This window comes from Moschus berezovskii, chromosome 6 (assembly GCF_049115385.1).
Source record: "Moschus berezovskii isolate FMDL1 chromosome 6, NW_MosBer_1.0, whole genome shotgun sequence".
NCBI lineage: Eukaryota > Metazoa > Chordata > Mammalia > Artiodactyla > Moschidae > Moschus > Moschus berezovskii.
The window spans coordinates 109410058-109426999 of NC_142465.1; the positions used below are offsets into that span (position 1 = coordinate 109410058).

The window sequence follows — 16942 nt, forward strand, 5'->3', positions numbered from 1 at the left end:
CCACATATTCGCCCGTCCAGGATTATTCATAGTTTGGGGGCACCTGTCTCTGGGCTGCCCTGGGCTAGATTTGGGGGCGGGCATGTGAGTGAACAAGGCAGAAACCGTTCTCTAGCCTCTCGCAGACTTGCATTAAAAATATAAAAATCACCCGTGAATGTATTAAAGTGTAGATTTCGAGCCACACTCCCAGCATCTAGGCCTGGGTGGGCCCAAGAATCTACCCAGGCAACCCCAACATTGCAGAGCCCTGGTCTATAAGGATGACTGAACTCGTAGAACATTTGGGTCAAGAGAGACTTTATAAATCATTTTTAAAAATCTTTTCATGGGTTAAAAGAAGCAGAAGGCTAGGGACTGTAAGTTTCCTGCCTATGATCACCAAGCCGAGTGAGACCCCTTCCCTCCTTTCTGTGCACGGTCCCCCACCATCACCAGCCCCTCCACCACCCTCACTCCTGCGCCCACACCCCACCCTCTTCTGCCTCCTCCACAGCCCTGGGCGGGATGGCAGTGTGTCTTCAGCTGAGCAATGATGGGTTCTGAATAAACCTACACACCCTTGGAAGAGGGCTTCCCTGGTGGCTCAGACGGTAAAGAATCCACCTGCAATGCAGGAGACCTGGATTCAGTCCCTGGATGGGGAAGATCCCCTGGAGGAGGGCATAGCAACCCACTGCAATATTCTTGCCTGGAGAATCCCATGGACAAGAGGAGCCTGGCGGGCTACCATCCATGGGTTGCAAAAGAGTCGGACACGACTGAGTGACAGACACTTTCACTTTCTGCTGGAAGAGTCACCTGGTCCTGCGCCCTCCTTATCCCACCCTTGTGTGTATCCATGCAGTTAACATCTCTGAGCTCCTACTGTGTGCCCAGATCCCACACTGGCTCCGCAATCTTGCTGTGATCAGTCATCTGTGGGCTCATATACTAGCAAGGAAGACAGACATTAAAGGAACAATTCAGCCATCTGTGATTAAGAGGCATGAGTGAGAAAGTCCAGGGGTCCCACGGGGGCACAGATCAGGGTCCAGAGTGGATAAGGGGACCCATTCCAGTGAGAGCTGAGCTGTGAGGGGCGTCAGTCAGACTTCAGGTGAGTGAGTGGGTGGGTGAGGTCAGGGGAGGATGGATGCTCTGGGGGAGGGAGGCTGTTGCAGGTATTTGAAGGCGCAGGTGGGGCTGAGGGAAGAGTCACACGACTGGGTGACTGAGCATGCTCACAACGTAGGCAATAATCTCCGCTGAGGACAACTAGGACCTTAGGCGATTTCTGAAGACATTTCTGACCTTCACAAGTAGGGGTGTGGGGTTTTATTGCATCTAGTGGGTAGAAACCAGGGCTGTTACAGTACCCAGCACAGCCCCGACCACAGAGAACAGTCCAGTGGTGCCCAGGTTATGAAAGCCTGCGGACAGGTATGGGCCCCCCTCTCACTTGGCCTAAAATTCCATTTTGGGGGGCAGTGGCTACATCATGCCGCTTATGGGATCTTAGTTCCCTGACCAGGGATTGAACCCATGCTCTCAGCAGTGGAAGTGCGGAGTCCTAACCACTGGACCATCAGGGAAGTTCCTCACTCAGCCTGAAATTCATCACTGACTCACTGGAGACCCAGGTGAGGCCTCTGAGAGGGGCACCCCTTGCCCTTCCTCTGCATCCCCAGGAAGTCCTGTGTGGACGGGATAAGGCAGTGGGCAATGGGGGATTATGCAGAGAGGCGGCAGGGCAGATGAGGAGTTCGCACCTGGGAGCCAGGTGAGTGTTCCTGGGTGGAAGGAGGGACAAGAGGGGCCGGTGAGTAGGACCCCAGGGGAACGAAGTGACTGCCCCTCAGGTCCTTCCTCTCCTCTGTCACCTGCTCAAACCCGGGTCAGAACCCTTCCCCATCCTCTGCCCCGCCAATGCCCCCATCCATCCCATCCCAGCCAGCAGGACTCTTGTTCAAAATTTGATCCCTAAATTGTTCCTTGCCGTTCAGTTGCTAAGTTGTGTTGATCAAACCCGGGTCAGAACCCTTCCCCATCCTCTGCCCCGCCCCTGCCCCCATCCATCCCATCCCAGCCAGCAGGACTCTTGTTCAAAATTTGATCCCTAAATTGTTCCTTGCTATTCAGTTGCTAAGTTGTGTTGACTCTGCGACCCCATGGACTGCAGCATACCAGGCTTCCCTGTCCTTTACCATCTCCTGGAGCTTGCTCAAACTCATGTCCATTGAGTCAGTGATGGTTAACCATCTCATCCTCTGCTGCCCCTTCTCTCCTGCCCTCACTCTTTCCCAGCATCAGGGTCTTTTCCAATGAGTTGGCTCTTCCCATCAGGTGGCCAAAGTATTGGAGCTTCAGCTTTAGCATCAGTCCTTCCAATGAGTATTCAAGGTTGATTTCCTTTAGGATGGACTGGTTGGATCTCCTTGCTGTTCTCTTGCTGACTCTTGAGAAGACTCTCAAGAGTCTTCTCCAGCACCACAGTTTGACGGCATCAGTTCTTTGGGGCTCAGCCTTCTTTATGGTCTGTTCTCACATCCTTCCTGAGGCACCCCACGAATTAGCGAGCTGTGGCCACCAGCACTCACTGGCCACCTCTGATCTTCTCCATCCAACCTGACCCTCCCCAGTCCTCCCTCAGCGTTACTGTGGGGCCCTCTGATCTCCAGGGATGCCAGGAAGGTAACACGTCTTGACATTTTTATGGTCTTCTAGTCATTTTTAATTGAAAAACCCCAGCTAAATAACAATAACAAAGCAATGAAAATTAGATAATACATAATTCTTGATTAAAAGCATTTTAAATTTATACACAGCCATTAGGAGGGTGGAGGGAGAAAAGTAACACAATTTGGAAAATAATAGGAAATAGCACGAGTTCACAATAAACTGTGGAAAATTCTGAAAGAGATGGGAATCCCAGACCACCTGACCTGCCTCTTGAGAAACCTGTATGCAGGTCAGGAAGCAACAGTTAGAACTGGACATGGAACAACAGACTGGTTCCAAATAGGAAAAGGTGTACGTCAAGGTTGTATATTGTCACCTTGCTTATTTAACTTATATGCAGAGTACATCATGAGGAACGCTGGGCTGGAAGAAGCACAAGCTGGAATCAAGATTTCTGGGAGAAATATCAATAACCTCAGATATGCAGATGACACCACCCTTATGGCAGAAAGTGAAGAGGAACTCAAAAGCGTCTTGATGAAAGTGAAAGAGGAGAGTGAAAAGGTTGGCTTGAAGCTCAACATTCAGAAAACAAAGATCATGGCATCTGGTCCCATCACTTCATGGGAAATAGATGGAAAAACAGTGGAAACAGTGTCAGACTTTATTTTTTGGGGCTCCAAAATCACTGCATATGCTGATTGCAGCCATGAAATTAAAAGACGCTTGCTCCTTGGAAGAAAAGTTATGACCAACCTTGATAGTATATTAAAAAGCAGAGACATTACTTTGCCAACCAAGGTCCGTCTAGTCAAGGCAATGGTTTTTCCCGTGGTCATGTATGGATGTGAGAGTTGGACTGTGAAGAAGGCTGATCGCCGAAGAATCGATGCTTTTGAACTGTGGTGCTGGAGAAGACTCTTGAGAGTCCCTTATACTGCAAGGAGATCCAACCAGTCCATTCTAAAGGAGATCAATCCTGGATGTTCATTGGAGGGACTGATGCTAAAGCTGAAACTGCAATACTTTGGCCACCTCATGCGACGAGTTGACTCACTGGAAAAAACTCTGATGCTGGGAAAGGTTGGGGACGGGAGGAGAAGGGGACGACGGAGAATGAGATGGCTGGATGGCATCACCAACTCTGTGGACATGAGTTTGAGTGTACTCCGGGAGTTGGTGATGGACAGGGAGGCCTGGCGTGCTGTGATTCATGGGGTCGCGGAGAGTCGGACACGACTGAGCGACTGATCTGATCTGATCTGATCTGATACTTTTAACCTTATTTTTACACCTAGATGGACTTTTTCCTTATAGAATGTGTTATGTGCTTCTTGATTGGCAAATAAAATTGTGCTTGGGAGACTAAAAGTGTAAATATCTTATCAAAAAGAGCAAAGAATACTTAGCAGGGAAAAAAAGCTATTTCCCTGTGTTTTCCAAATTTTTTAAAAACTTCGAAAATTTTCAGAAACTTCCCAAAACATGTTTGATAACTTTAATCCAAATTTCCTCCCATACTTCACATTGTTATTTACCTTTTTGGCTGAGTACTTTTTCTTTTTCGAGCTTTATTGTGATATAATTGACATACAACATTGTGTAAGTTCAAGGTGTATGATATAATGATTTTATATATACTGTGCTTAGTTGCCCAGTCGTTTCCGACTCTTTGCAACCCCATGGAGTGCAGCCCACCAGGCTCCTCGGTCCATGGGGATTCTCCAGGCAAGAATACTGGCAGAGGCTCCTACTCCAGTAGGCCATGCCATCCTCTAGGGGATCTTCCCCACCCAGGTATCGAACCAGGGTCTCCTGCATTGCAGGCAAATTCTTTACCAGCTGAGCTACCAGGGAAGCCACATATATATATATATGCAAACTTATTACCAAAATAAGGTCAGCTAATACTGGAAAAGACTCTGATGCTGGGAAGGATTGGGGACGGGAGGAAAGGGGACGACAGAGGATGAGACGGCTGGATGGCATCACCGACTCGATGGACATGAGTTTGAGTGAACTCCGGGAGTTGGTGATGGACAGGGAGGCCTGGCGTGCTGTGGTTCATGGGGTCGCAAAGAGTCGGACACGACTGAGCGACTGAACTGAACTGAATACAGCAATAACCTCACGTAGTTACAGTTATGTGGTGAAGACTTTAAAAAAATATACTCTCTCAGACAAGTTTCACATATACAATACAGTACTGTGAGCGCTTTTCATTTCTCGTACGCGTTTGTTCCTCCGGGCCCTGCAGGGTCTCCTGGGTGAAGTCGGGGCGATCCATCGTCAGACCCTGTGGTGCTGCCCCCTTGTGGTCACTTCCTTCATCACGGTGGTTGAGAGCCACTGGATGTCAATAGGAGTGGTGACTTGGACGCTAATTTTATGAATAGATTGTAATCCTTGCCTAGAAAGAGCTCATGGCCCTGAGTGGAGGAGTCACCTGCCCAACTGATGCTGCTTTCAATCAGAATGCGTCCGAGGGTGCCCAGGAAAAGGTGACTCAGCAGCGGGGTGGAAAGCCTCCTGGAGGAAGAGTGGGTGGGGCTGGGGCTCCAAGCCTGAAAGACATGTGAAGAGGAAGGACTCTTCAAGGCTCAGAGACGAGCCTGATCACAGGCCGAGCTCAGGATGTAAAAACCCAAGGTAGGTTCTGCTGCTGCTGCTGCTAAGTCGTGTCCGACTCTCTGTGACCCCATGAATCACAGCACGCCAGGCCTCCCTGTCCATCACCAACTCCCGGAGTTCACCCAAACCCATGTCCATCGAGTCGGTGATGCCATCCAGCCACCTCATTCTCTGTCGTCCCCTTCTCCTCCTGCCCCCAATCCAGTGAGTCAACTCGTCGCATCGCATGAGGTGGCCAAAGTATTGGAGTTTCAGCTTTAACATCAGTCCTTCCAATGAACACCCAGGATTGATCGCCTCTAGAATGGACTGGTTGGATCTCCTTGCAGTCCAAGGGACTCTCAAGAGTCTTCTCCAGCACCACAGTTCAAAAGCATCGATTCTTCGGCGATCAGCTTTCTTCACAGTCCAACTCACATCCATACATGACCACGGGAAAAACCATTGCCTTGACTAGACGGACCTTGGTTGGTAAAGTAATGTCTCTGCTTTTCAATATGCTATCTAAGTTGGTCATAACTTTCCTTCCAAGGAGTAAGCGTCTTTTAATTTCATGGCTGCAATCAGCATCCACAGTGATTTTGGAGCCCAAATAACAAAGTCTGACACTGTTTCCACTGTTTTTCCATCTATTTCCCATGAAGTGATGGGACCAGATGCCATGATCTTTGTTTTCTGAACGTTGAGCTTCAAGCCAACCTTTTCACTCTCCTCTTTCACTTTCATCAAGAGCCTTTTGAGTTCCTCTTCACTTTCTGCCATAAGGGTAGTGTCATCTGCATATCTGAGGTTATTGATATTTCTCCCAGCAATCTTGATTCCAGCTTGTGCTTCAACCAGCCCAGCATTCCTCATGATGTACTCTGCATATAAGTTAAATAAGCAAGGTGACAATATACAGCCTTGACGTACTCCTTTTCCTATTTGGAACCAGTCTATTGTTCCATGTCCAGTTCTAACTGTTGCTTCCTGACCTGCATACAGGTTTCTCAAGAGGCAGGTCAGGTGGTCTGGGATTCCCATCTCTTTCAGAATTTTCCACAGTTTATTGTGATCCACACAGTCAAAGGCTTTGGCATAGTCAATGAAGCAGAAATAGATGTTTTCCTGGAACTCTCTTGCTTTCTCCATGATCCAGTGGATGTTGGCAATTTGATCTCTGGTTCCTCTGCCTTTTCTAAAACCTGCTTGAACATCTGGGAGTTCACGGTTCACATAGTGCTGAAGCCTGGCTTGGAGAATTTTGAGCGTGACTTTACTAGCGTGTGAGATGAATGCAATTGTGTGGTAGTTTGAGCATTCTTTGGCATTGCCTTTCTTTGGGATTGGAATGAAGACTGACCTTTTCCAGTCCTGTGGTCACTGCTGAGTTTTCCAAATTTGCTGGCATATTGAGTGCAGCACTTTCACAGCATCATCTTTCAAGATTTGAAATAGTTCAACTGGAATTCCATCACCTCCACTAGCTTTGTTCATAGTGATGCTTTCTAAGGCCCACTTGACTTCACATTCCAAGATGTCTGACTCTAGGTCAGTGATCACGTTATTGTGATTATCTTGGTCGTGAAGATCTTTTTTGTACAGTTCTTCTGTGTATTCTTGCCACTTCTTCTTAATATCTTCTGCTTCTGTTAGGTCCATACCATTTCTGTCCTTTATTGAGCCCATCTTTGCATGAAATGTTCCCTTGATATCTCTAATTTTCTTGAAAAGATCTCTTGTTTTTCCTATTCTGTTGTTTTCCTCTATTTCTTTGCATTGATCGCTGAGGAAGGCTTTCTTATCTCTCCTTGCTATTCTTTGGAAATCTGCATTCAGATGCTTATATCTTTCCTTTCCTCCTTTGCCTTTCGCTTCTCTTCTTTTCACAGCTATTTGTAAGGCCTCCTCAGACAGCCATTTTGCTTTTTTGCATTTCTTTCCATGGGGATGGTCTTGGTCCCTGTCTCCTGTACAATGTCACGAACCTCCATCCAGAGTTCATCAGGCACTCTATCTATCAGATCTAGACCCTTAAATCTATTTCTTACTTCCACTGTATAATCATAAGGGATTTGATTTAGGTCATATCTGAATGGTCTAGTGGTTTTCCTTACTTTCTTCAATTTCAGTCAGAATTTGGCAATAAGGAGTTCATGATCTGAGCCACAGTCAGCTCCTGGTCTTGTTTTTGCTACATGTATAGAGCTTCTCCATCTTTGGCTGCAAAGAATATAATCAATCTGATTTCGGTGTTGACCATCTGGTGATGTCCATGTGTAGAGTCTTCTCTTGTGTTGCTGGAAGAGGGTGTTTGCTATGACCAGTGCATTCTCTTGGCAAAACTCTATTAGCCTTTGCCCTGCTTCATTCCGTGCTCCAAGGCCAAATTTGCCTGTTACTCTGGGTGTTTCTTGCCTTCCTACTTTTGCATTCCAGTCCCCTATAATGAAAAGGACGTCTTTTTTGGGTGTTAGTTCTAAAAGGTCTTGTAGGTCTTCATAGAACCGTTCAACTTCGGCTTCTTCAGCGTTACTGGTTGGGGCATAGGCTTGGATTACTGTAATATTGAATGGTTTGCCTTGGAAACGAACAGAAATCATTCTGTCGTTTTTAAGATTGCATCCAAGTACTGCATTTCGGACTCTTTTGTTGACCATGATGGCTACTCCATTTCTTCTAAGGGATTCCTGCCACAGTAGTAAATATAATGGTCATCTGAGTTAAATTCACCCATTCCAGTCCATTTTAGTTCACTGATTCCTAGAATATTGATGTTCACTCTTGCCATCTCTTGTTTGACCACTTCCAATTTGCCTTGATTCATGGACCTAACATTCCAGGTTCCTATGCAGTATTGCTCTTTACAGCATCGGACCTTGCTTCTCTCACCAGTCACATCCACAACTGGGTATTGGTTTTGCTTTGGCTCCATCCCTTCATTCCTTCTAGAGTTATTTCTCCACTGATCTCCAGTAGCATACTGGGCACCTACTGACCTGGGGAATTCCTCGTTCAATATCCCATCATTTTGCCCTTTGATACTGTTCATAGGGTTCTCAAGGCAAGTATACTGAAGTGGTTTGCCATTCCCTTCTCCAGTGGACCACATTCGGCTGTGGTCCATGTGATCAGATCGACTAGTTTCTTGTGTGTCTGATTTCAGTGTGTCTGCCCTCTGATGCCCCCTCGCAATACCTACTGTCTTATTTGGGTTTCTCTTACCTTGGGCGTGGGGTATCTCTTCACAGCTGCTCCAGCAAAGAACAACCGCTGCACCTTACCTTGGATGAGGGGTATCTCTTCAAGGTCGCCCCTCCTGACCTTGAACATGGAGTAGCTCCTCTCGGCCCTCCTGCACCCGCGCAGCCACCGCCTATTGGACGTGGGGCAGCTCCTCTCGGCTGCCGGCCCTGGCCTCAGGCATAGGGTAGCAAATAAGCTCCTCTCGGCCGCCAGCCCTGGCCTCAGGCGTGGGATAGCTCCTCTCGGCCGCGCTTATTTGCGTGGTCGGTTGTGCCGGGCAGCGTCTCTCGCGTCTATGGACTCCGGTGGCAGACAGGTGCGGGGGGTGAGGAGGGTGTCAGGGCTTGGATGTGGCACTCAGGAGCTGCTCAATCACGTTGTTGTTCAGTTGCTCAGTCGTGTCTGACTCTTTGCGACCCAGGGACTGCAGCACACCAGGCTTCCCTGTCCTTCACCATCTCCTGGAGTTTGCTCAAACTCATGTCCACTGAGTCGGTGATGCCAGCCAGCCATCTCATCCTCTGCCGCCCCCTTCTCCTTTTGCTGCTCCATCTTAGGTGGATTATTTAAGCCTCAGTTTCTTCTTCTGTAAAAGCAGGAATCATGGGGATAAAGCTAGTGCCTATCCACAGAGCCACTGCAAAGGCTGAATGGAATAATATACATAAAATACTGTGCACAGGACTCAGAGAAAGTACAATGACAACAGCCAAAGCAAGCAGTTCAGGGTGTCCTAGAGCCGTGGGTGGCATGGATGGGTGTGGAGGGTAGTGTAGCTCAGGACTCCCAAATTATCCATAGACAAAGGCGACCCACTGTAGGGCTGGCAGGGAAGCATTCTGATGGAATCTTAAGAGAATTCTGTGATGAGAATAAAACAGGGAAAGCAAAGGAAGCCCCCCAGAGCTTCCCAGGTGGCTCAGTGGCAAACAACCTGCCTGCCAGTGCAGGAGATGCAGATTCCATCTCTGGGTCGGGAAGATCCCCTCCAGCGTTCTTGCCTGGGAAGTCCCATGGACAGAGGAGCCTGGCGGGCTGCAGTCCACGGGGTCGCAGAGTTGGATGCAACGAACGACAAGGAAGCTACTCATTCACGTATCAGTCAAACGTTTACAGCCCGCCAGCTGTGGGGACTTCCTGGTGGTCCAGTGGCCAAGGCTGGGTACTCCCATTGCAGGAGGCCGGAGTTCGATCCCTGGTCAGGGAATTAGATCCCACACGCAGCAACCGAGGGTTTCCATGCCGAAACTAAGACCCGGAGCAGCCAAGTAAATAAGTACTTCGCTCGTGCTGGTGAAGCTCCATGAACTGGAAGCGAGAGCAGGCTCCTGCCGCTGGAAGCCTTTGTCCTGCTGGAGACTGGACGGCCACGAAGTCCCCAGACAATACACCTTTATCACACGACAAGGGGAGGGTGGCAGGGGCACACCCGTGGGGCCAGGATGGAGAATAACCCGGGGAAATGGGCCACTTCAGCTCCCATGCCTACAGGCCAGAATTGGTGTGCAGATGCAAAAGACGCGATGCGTGAGGAGTTTGGGATTAACAGATACAAACTATGGTGTAGAAAATCGATAGTGGAGACGTGGTAAGTGTCTCAAAACATGTTTCCGTCATATTAAAATGTACCATTGTTGTGTTCTCAGGAATAATCCTCCCCAGGCTTCACTCGCTATTTCTTCAACATTTTTTAAAAATTTTGTGGAAATTATCTGATATTTTTCAAAAATGACGTAAACGATAAGGACCTACTGTACAGCTCATTATCCTATAATAAACCATCATGGAAAAGAGTATGAAAAAGAATATACATAATATGTATGTGTAACTGAGGGCTTCCCAGGTGGCCCTAGTGGTAAAGAACCTGCCAGAGCTGGACATGTAAGAGGCATAGGTTCAATCACTGGATCAGGAAGATCCCGGGAGGAGGGCATGGCAACCCACTCCAGCATTTTCACCTGGAGAATCTCATGGACAGGGGAGCCAGGTGGGCCACGGTCCACAGAGGTGCAGAGTTGAACACAACTGAAGCGACTGAGCCACAGGCACGCATGCACAACTGAATCACTTTGCTGTACGTCTGAAACTAACACCACATTGTAAACCAACTATTCTTCAATATAAACAAATTTAAAAACCCGCAAAGCGATGACGTGCAGGGCTTGGGAAACGAGGATTCCGGGAGCGGTGAGAACGGTGTGCTGGCCTTTCTTTTCTGGCTATTCCTGGGCTCTTGCAGAAGCTCTGAGGCCTTTGCCCCCGGTCTCCTTGCAATTGACTCCTCTGATCCTTCCTTTGCCCTTCCTGCACCCGGAGAGGATCGTCCAGCTTTCAAATGCCATGTAAGTGAACCTCCTGTTTCTGATTCTCAGCTTGGAATCCAAGTCTGCTTCAGAAGGACGAGGGAACACAATGTCTGCACCATTCAGGAATGAAAGAGAGGGGTAGGGAGGGAGGGAGATACAGAGGGAAGAAGACATAGCTGGTCATCTCAATGAATTATCCCGGCGCATGTCCCGCTGTCCTGGATGGAGTCAGAGGATTGTAGGCAGGAGGTGGCATTATGTTCTATTCTGTCCAGGTCCCCGTGCCTCTGAGCCTTTTAGCTCATTTCCATACCTCGTTTCTCCTCATACAACCATTCCCGCTTTTGTAGCTGGGGGTGATCTTAAAACACAGGAGGTCACCATTTTGGAGAACCGTCTCCTGACCGTGTCCACTTTCACTAATGCCGTCTGCGTGAAAGCCTCCTTTTCCTGAGCTGGGTTCCTGCCATCCTCCGCATACACGTCCCACACTCCAGTATCGTTCCCGTGTCCCTGGCAGCACGCCACTTGCTGGTTGCTCCCTGAGGGCAGAGATGGAGGCCCTGGGCATCCCGAACCCACCTGCTGGCACAGGGTAGGTGTTTGCTGCACTATTTGTTCTGGATGAATAAAGGTATTGATGACTATCCTCGGAGTATGTGGATGGGCTGGAGAAAAAGTCAGGAAAGAGTGCTGTGGGTGGGGACACCCAGTGAGCCCTGCATTCTTTGCTGAGAGAATGAAAGAGTTAGGGAGTGGATTGAGTGAAGCATGGGACCCTAGGCAAGCTCCAAGCCCTGGACCACGGCTAACTGGGCTGCTGGGCTCCCCGTTCAGCAGGCAGGCAAGCAGGTCAGCGGTTCTAGGACCCCCCTGGCCTCCTGCCAGGGAGACACTCCTTTCCCTGTGCCCTTATTTCCTCCTCTCCCCGCTCACTGGTAGTGAGTAACTGGGAAGGAAGCTGATGGGGAAAGCCCTGCTCCGTGGCTGAGAGCCTGCTGATTGGCTGCCAGGCGCTGGCTGGCCCACAAGATAAACATCAGGCCAAACGCACGGTTCCTGTCACCTCGCATTCCATGCTGTGGTTTATCGTAAGCTTTTCTCTTTCGGCCAACAGTTCTAGGAATCAGAGGAACAGAGAATCCTTGGGCTGGGAGACTCCACGGGGCTAGCAAGCCTTTGTCTCCCCTTGACTGAGCATGCCCAAAGCTCTGGCTCGGTTCTGAGCTGTCTGCAGGATGTGAGCTGCAGCTGCCTTGGATGCCTGTTCTGGAATCTTCTCAAGCAAGGGAGTTTACCCACAACTGGCATCCCTTCCATTCAGTCGTTGTCTGACTCTGCTCTTCTGATCAGCTCTGGCGTCAAGGGAAGATGCTAAGAAGATAATGCCCAGCCCAGCCCAAGGAGAGGCAGGAGGTGCTGGGGCCAAGGGCAGAGCCTCCAAGGACAGACCAGCCAGAACTGAGCTCTGGCTACACCATGTCCCAACGCCCTGGTCTCCTATAACTGCCCTCAGACTCAGTCTTCCTACCTGTAAAATGAGCATGATCCTCCTCAGAGGGCTGGTCCATGAATTAAACTAGCTGTTGTTGCTGTTTAGTCGCTAAGTTGTGTCCAACTTAATGTTTGTCTCTTTTGCAACCCCATGGACTGTAGCCCACCAGGCTCCTCTGTCCATGGGATTCTCCAAGCAAGAATACTGGAGTGGGTTGCCATCCCCTTCTCCAGGGGATCTTCCTGACCAAGGGATCAAAACCGTGTCTCTTGCATTGGCAGGTAGGTTCTTTACCACTGAGCCCCAAGGGACGCCTGAATTAAACTGGTAAATACACCTAAAAAGCTCAGCACACCTGGCACACGAAGAAGGGTCAGCACCTGTCAGCTATGTTATAACACTCTCAGGGCTCAGACATGCGCACACAAACGAGGACTCACATGAGCAGCTCAATGATGTCTTTTCATATATACATAAGGTAGACCTTATAGCATGCTTTTATACTCTATCTCGTTCAATGAAAAAATGAGAGTTGATGAAGACAATTCGTTGCTGCTGGAATTACATGTATGGAGCTGAGCGTAACCTCACAATCAATCTAATGGCAAACCATCATCATGCAGAGAAGAAAAATGAAATTTAAGTAACTCGCCCACACCACGCATTTCAATAACAGTGAAAGTTGGGAAGACAACCTTGGTCTCCTAACTTCCCCACAGGATGTCCGTTCCCTACATCATTAGCACACACAACCAGGGCCCAAAAGATGAAGAAATCCCACTAGGAGCATCTGCCTTCTTGTCCTTTCCTTGGTGAGATAGGAACATGGAAGGACGTGCTCCCTGTGGTCCAGGGCTGAGGAGATGAGAGAAGTCACACCTGATTCACTAAGTGGGGACAAAACTGCTTTTCAGGCCTCAGAAGAACTGCTTCGGGTCCCCATGTGTGAGCCTCTGCGGCCAAGTTGGTGCTGCCTGCCCACACCCCTGTATTCCCTATAATTATATCATCAGGAGCTCAGACTTCCTCTCTGAACCCAAAGGAGCGCTGGCCTTCTTCTTCCCTTTTACTCTTCCCCTCCATGGCCTCAAGCTAAATGTTACCCCTAATTTCCTCACGCCCCCTGCAAGTGGGGGAGAGGAAAGAAAGAGCACTGTTAGTAATTTCATAAATACAAGTGAACTGCAAGAGTTCAACACTTCCCAGCTTGCTTGATCCAACAAACTCCATCCCAAGCACCAAGGTTTGTGGCCAAGGATGGTCTCCACTAGGTTAGTTCAACTTCTGAGATGTCCTTAAAAGTCAATGCAGATGGTTTGATGACTTTTATGCTTGACTCACCAGTGCAGGGGACCTGGGTTCAATCCTCGGGTCTCCAAGATCTCCTGGAGAAAGAAATGGCAACCCACTCCAATATTCTTGCCTGGAAAATTCCATGGACAGAGGTGCCTGGTGGGCTACAGTCCATGAGGTCTCAAAGAGTCAGACACGACTGAACAGCTGAGCAGGGACACGTGCATGCACTCCTCTTAAGAGAACCAACGTGACCAAATCTCTCAGAAAAAAAAAAAAATGGTCAAATTTATGACTTATGCACATAAGAAAATTTATAGAACAATCATAACTAAATCTACCAGCCCCTGCTAACCAAACGTAACAAATGACCCTCTTGTTTACTCAGACCTTTCTAAACTGAATAAGCTAGTTTTCTTTGATGACTGCAGGCTCCATTGTATTTATTTCTGTTGAGAACTTCTTCACAACAGCAGATGTGTGCTCCAGAGTATCTGGAGGTTTTGTTCCCATGTTTTTTGAAGTTCCAACTTTTCCATACGGCTCACATCTGCCTCTTGACATTAACAAAGGAGTGGAGAATGTATAACTAGCCAAGCTCCATCCATGATGCTTTCAAATTGTGGTGCTGGAGAAGACTCTTGAGAGTCCCTTGAACTGCAAGGAGATCAAACCAGTCAATCCTAAAGGAAACCAACCCTGAATATTCATTGGAAGGACTGATGCCAAAGCTGAAGCTCCAATACTTTGGCCACCTGTTGGGAAGAGCCAACTCATTGGAAAAGACCCTGATGCTGGGAAAGATTGAGGGCAGGAGGAGAAGGGGGTGACAGAGGATGAGCTGGTTGGATGGCATCACTGACTCAATGGACAGGAGTTTGAGCAAACTCTGGGAGATGGTGAAGGACAGAGGAGCCTGGCGTGCTGCAGTCCATGGGGTCTCAAAGAGTCAGACGTGACTTAGCAACTGAACAATAGCAACAACAAAGCCCCATCCAGAGCACGTCATTCAAGGCCTCTGGAGAGTGTTTCTCTTTCCTTCTGTCCTAATGATTCAGGCCCTTTCCGAGTTCCAAAGATTCTTGGAATCCGAACCACACTCCGGGTACAGTGCTGACAAGCAGCGGTGGTCAGCGGGGAGTGCTGGGGGTAGGAAAGGGGGCAGGGGTCAGCGGAACGCTTGGCCTCTGTACCTTTGCAAGGTTTCGTTTCCCACGGCAAGAGCATCCGTGCCTGGACACAAGTGTTTTCTGAGAAATGATCATCACTGCTGCCCCCTTTCCTGGACCAACTTTGGCAGATGCTAGCCGGAAACAAGTCTCTTCTCTTTACTGGAATGTTATCCCTGTTGCTGTTTCTGGAATTAACATGTCATCTCTGGCCTGTTACATACCCTTCTTACTATAAAGAAACACAAGCCTCATGTGTGGGACTGCGTCCATTTATTTGGTCCATGCATTCAGTAAACAATCATTAAGCGCCTTCTGTGTGCTCAGACCATGTTAGCTCTATGGATGCAGACACAATTACTAGAGAATTAGAATTATTAGAAATATGCCGTCTTTCCAGAAAGACTACACAAACTGGGAGAAGCGGAGGACCATTTCCTGAAGGCAACGCGCAGATCAATTCACTTCTACGTAGTCACTATCTTCATGAAAACTGCAGCCCAAGCAATTCTTTTCCCAGAAACTGTATTCTAAGTGCCCTAATTAAAGTTTCTCTAGTAAAGTTTATGAGGAAGGACACTTAACTAGAGAACAGTTGTATCAAGTCCTAAAGTCCCTTCCTTGCTTTCAAATTCCATGATTCTCTGAGATCAAGCCAGATCTTGCCCTAAGTGTTAAAAGACTTTTGAAAAATGAATCCTAAAAAAAGGCAAGAATACAGTATGATCAAAGTCTGCCAAATACTAGTGTCATTAAGGTAAACGTGTACTTTATATAGCAAATCTCAAAACGTGAAAATGTCAGCTCCCTTGTCAAAACTTCTTCAGTTCAGTCGCTCAGTCGTGTCCGACTCTTTGCGACCCCATGAATCACAGCACGCCAGGCCTCCCTGTCCATCACCAACTCCCGGAGTTCACGCAAACTCATGTCCACCGAGTCGGTGATGCCATCCAGCCATCTCATTCTCTGTCGTCCCCTTCTCCTCCTGCCCCCAATCCCTCCCAGCATCAGAGTCTTTTCCAGTGAGTCAGCAATTTAAAATATCTAGGTGCTATCAATTTCTGTGCAGGTGGTAAGGCTCCAGAACTCACTACTTCCAAGAGTTAATCGAGATGGAAACTATATCTGGGCTTGGGACAGAAATTACATAAGCCAGCGGATGAGCTGTCATGATGGGCACGTTTGGGGACGTGTTCCTGCCGTAATGTACTCTGGCCCAGGTTCCACCAAGTGCTGCAGCACTAAGGCAGCCGTGAAAACTCAGACAAGACTCTTCCCCTCTCTGGGTCTCACCTGAAAAATAAGGGGCTGGATTGCATGATTGCCAAGTCCCTCCCTTCGCCACTGTTCTGAGAAACCGTCTTTTGGAATAGCTGGAGAAAATAGGATACGGGACTAAGTGCCCTTGTGGGATGCAATGGGCAATACTGAAAAGAAACCTATGGTGGCTTCTTTAGTAACTAATTCACTTGTTATTTGTGAGATTCTTTATGCTTGTTCACAAGGACTTGTATGCACATAGGCTCATTGGAAAAGACCCTGATGCCAGGAAGGATTGAAGGCAGGACGACAGAGGATGAGATGGTTGGAGAGCATCACCAACTAAATGTACATGAATCTGAGCAAAGTCCAGAGATTGGTGAAGGACAGGGAAGCCTGGTGAGCTGCAGTCCATTGGGTTGCAAAGAGTCGGACACGACTTAGCAACTAAGAACAGATGTAAGCGTGGAGAAGCTATGCAGTCTGGGAGTGGTCAGAGGAGTCCAGGGATGAATCTTTCCTGGGTTTTGGAGGGTCATCTGGGCAATGGGAATAGGGAACAGAACTGTGTGCCCGGCAGTCACTAAGCACAGTGACTGAAGCCACTGCGTATCAGCAGATCTCTGGACTAGCTGCAGGTCAGCCGCTTACATGATGTGGTTCAAGGTAGGTCAGAAATTCCTCTGAACTCCCTTCCTGCAGTCAAAAACACCCCTCCCACCAACATGCATGAAAACGGCCATATCTGTGGACTTGCTGACAGATTATAATTTGTATTTTTGATTAAGAAAAACCAAATCAGTGTTTCATGTCACTGTGCTTTGAATTTCATGTCCTCTTAGTGGGCGAGCTCATCTCTAGATTCTGTGGGGTCAGAGAACTTTATTGCCCCGAGCGTGCTG

At 48.3% G+C, this 16942-nt stretch overlaps 1 non-coding gene across 1 annotated transcript; it reads right to left on the reverse strand.

Annotated features, from left to right (window-relative positions):
- Positions 1 to 1501: 1501 nt before the first annotated feature.
- Positions 1502 to 1574, reverse strand: TRNAG-UCC (transfer RNA glycine (anticodon UCC)). The gene has a single exon. It is a non-coding gene; the product is annotated as a tRNA-Gly (tRNA).
- Between the last annotated feature and the right edge of the window lie 15368 nt (positions 1575 to 16942).